At 68.8% G+C, this 3,508-nt stretch overlaps 1 pseudogene; it reads right to left on the bottom strand.

The window, feature by feature from the left end:
- Positions 1–15: 15 nt before the first annotated feature.
- Positions 16–2,292, bottom strand: LOC125614863 (annotated as a pseudogene).
- Between the last annotated feature and the right edge of the window lie 1,216 nt (positions 2,293–3,508).

The raw sequence follows: 3,508 nt of genomic DNA, 5'->3' as shown, positions 1-3,508 counted from the left end.
ACCTGGCCCTGGCACGCCCCAGAGGCAGGAGCCGTCCTGACGCACGTGTGCCCAGGGGCTGGGGAGGGCCACTGGCCAACGTCCAACCCCAGCTGCAGGAGACGCGGCTTCACCCCAGACTGTCCTGCTCTGCGGGCCTGGAGGCGCCAGGTGCCCTCTGGTTCTGTGGCCACAGACCCCGGTCAGGACGCCCCCGTCGCCAGCAGACGCTCACCCTCCTGCTCTGCGGTTGTGTCCCTGCTCCCCTGGGGTGGGGACCTGCCCTCTGTCCTCCGTCACCTGGCGCCACAGGAGACCTGCCCAGAGGACCCACGGGGTCAGCTGTCCACTGAGCGGAGCGGGCCCCGCCTGCCTCCTCCAGGACGGACGGAGGCGCTCCTCCTGTCCCCGAGCACCGCCGCTTGGCGCCTCGTGTTAATTATTTGCGTCATTCATTAGGGACGGTGGCTACCTGGAGTGACCAGTGATCATGGACCAGCTCGGCTGCACCTCCCGGGAGGCACCCCAGAGGTGAGCTGCACACCTACTATGTGCTGGTGTTTAACTCAACCCTCAGGACGACCCTGGGGAGGGCTGGGGCTCTCCCCTTGACCCCTTCCCCAGAACTGGGAGGTCAAGAAGGGCCAGGCGTCCACCCGGTCACGGGGCTGGGAGTGGCGCTGGGCCCTGGGCTACCTGCAAGGCCTTCACCCGGAGGGAGCTGCTGCCGGGGTGGGGGTGGGGGGCAGCGGGAGGCTCTGGGCGCCGTGGGGGGAGGGGACGCTGTGCCCCAGCTCCGGTGCCCAGGCTGAGCTCGGCTGCCCTGGCTTGGGCCCCACACCCAGGCACCCGACTGGGCACTGCCAGCCTCGCAGAGGGCTCCTGATCCCAGGGCCTGGGACAACCTGCGCCTGCCCAGGGCCAGGCCTAGGTCTGCCGGCCCCACGGCACGAAACCAGGCAGGAACAGGAGCTGGCCTAATGTGGACGGCCTGTGGGCAGGGCTCTGCTGGGACAGCTGTCCCGAAGGGCTGACCCTCCCAGGCCCTGCCCACCCCATCTTCCTCTCTTCCCTGAGGGCACCGCGGGACACCTGCCGAGTCACCCCACGCCCTGTGTGACTCAAGGCACGGACAGGAACAAAGCGATTCCCTGTTTCCTGACCTCAGGCTGAAAGTCTCCCGCGCCCTGAAGCCCCTCTGTCCCCACTGACCGGTCAGTGACAGTGGGACACCCAGCACCTCTCCTGCTTTGCCTCTGCAGCCAGGAACCTCAGGTGACGCGCAGCGGCAGCAGCTCCCACACCAGCGCCCAGCGCGTCGGCTTCTGGGCTTCGTTCCCAAGCTGCGCTGCCACCTCTCTTACCTGTGGTACCAGGACTGGACCCACGGGCACTCGACCACGGAGCCACCCAGCCCTGCTCTGCGTTTTCTGTAGAGACAGGGTCTCCCTCAGCTGCCCAGGGCCTCACTAGATGGCTGAGGCTGGCCTTGAGCTCGCGGTCCTCCTGCCTCAGCCTCCGGAGCTGCAGGGACTACCACCAGGGAGCCAAGCGCAGGATCCAGAGAAGGTGCTCAGTCAGCCAGCACTGGCCGCGGTCACTCACCAGGCAGACGAGCTCTGGAAGGACATCAGCGGTGGGCTGTGGGCACCTTCCCGCAGCGTGTGCACAGCCTGGGGGGCCGGCGGCTGGGAGCCCAGGGGAGGCTGGGCTGCGGGCCGGCGGCCCTGCCGGGGACGCGGGCAGGTGCCCCCAGCGCCGGGGGTCCTGTTTCATCCAGCGGCCCTGCAGGCCCCACCGCGCCAGGTAGACCTTGCAGACGTCGTAGTTCATGGCCGAGTAGTAGAGCAGGTCCAGCAGCAGCAGCAGCAGCACGAGGAAACCGTAGATCCACACCCCCAGCAGGGCCGTGTAGTTGCTGGGGAGAGACGGACGGACGGACATGAGGGCGGACGGCCCTGCCCAGGCGGCTGGCACGGGGGCACGGGCCAGGGCTGCGCGGGAGCTCCCAGCGGGCACCAGGCTCGCCCGCCCCCGCCCGCTGCTTCTCCCCGGCCCTGGGCCTGCCCTGGAGGACCCCAGGTCCTCACGCAGGCTCCGCCCACCCTGCCGCCTCCCTCGGGCCTCCCTGTGGCTGGGCGGCCATTGCCCGTCCCCCCTGGCCTCACCCTGCACACACCTCCTGTCTCACCCCTGGGCAGCTGTGGAGCCTGGGGACACCGGGGGCCACCTCACCCCCCACGTGTCATTCAGGGCCTCGGCTCGGGGATCTCCACGATGGCCTGAAGTCACGGTGGCCCCCGTCCCACCCGTCCCCTGCCTTTCTGTCCCTTCCTGGGGGCCTTTCACTCTGGCTGTGTGGTGGGGGTCCCCCCCCACTGTTCCTTATTCATCCACCAACATCCCCCGCCCCCACTGAGCACCCAGGCCTGCACCCTCCTCTGGCAGAGGTGACGGGACTCTTGAGGGCCTTGTGACCCAGGTGCAGCCCAGCCTCTCCGTGGCCAGCGCTGGTCCCTGAGGAGCGCGGTCTGCCTGTCGCCCACGCAGGGCCTTTGCACAGGCTGCGTTTCTGCTGCTCAGCTCTCCACCTGCCTTCTCCTTCCTCCCGTCAGCCCCTGTGGGAGGCCGCTAGCCCCAGGAAGTCTCCAGGTGCCCGCCCCTCCTCTGGTCACCGCGCCATTCCCCCACCCCTCCCTGAGGCTGGGGGCTGGTCCCCAAGGGTCAGCCGTGTTCTGAGCCCTGGTGCCACGGAGCCATGAGCAGTGCTCGCAGGGCCTGCAGCTGTTGGAGGAACCGGATCATTAGTCCCTCAAACGCCACCCACAGCTGCTCCCTGCTGTGGCATCTGCTGGGTGGCTGTGCCAGCAGCGCCAAGGAGGAGGGCTAACGCGAACCCACGAGCAGAGTCAGGCCCAGCTGTTGCTCCCCAACCCCCAAACGAGGCCCCTAGGGCACTGGGACCCCCAAGACCCCACCTGAGCGGGGCACATGGTGCTGTAGCCAGGGACCTGGTTCTCACTCCTCCCCTGCCCGGCTTTGCTGTGTTTCCTGAGAGAACCGCTGCCCGTCTCTGGGCTGGAGCTGGATCTCTCCAGACCTGGAGCAGCCCTGGCGTCAGCGTCTCTGCAGGAAGCCGGGCTGCTGCTCTGGACTCTGGGCCTCCCAGGCGCCCTCTGCCCCGGCCAGCAGTGCTCCCCTCCCTTGGTCACTCAGTTCCTGGACCAAGGACTCGCTGGGTGCCGGGGTGACAGGGAGGCGGCTGTGTCCCGACAGGTGTGTGGACCCCCAGGGCCGACGCTCCAGGCTTGGCGCCCGCTGGGGGGCGGGGGAAGCAGCAGGTCGCTGTGGCCAGGTCCCCACCACGGCCACCACAGAGGGGACACTGGATTTTTCCGGAGGCCTCTAGACAGAATTCCTGCCGGGAAGGAGCAGCAGCCTGACTCGGCATCGGGGCAGGAATGTGGGGCAGACAGGTGGCCACGCAGACAGGGAGGCGGGCCTGGCTGTCCCCGACGTCCTCTCTCCT

Source organism: Marmota marmota, unplaced genomic scaffold (assembly GCF_001458135.2).
Source record: "Marmota marmota marmota unplaced genomic scaffold, marMar, whole genome shotgun sequence".
Classification (NCBI taxonomy): domain Eukaryota; kingdom Metazoa; phylum Chordata; class Mammalia; order Rodentia; family Sciuridae; genus Marmota; species Marmota marmota.
The sequence above is the reverse complement of the archived record's forward strand: the minus strand, read 5'-3'. Positions and strand labels throughout refer to the sequence as shown.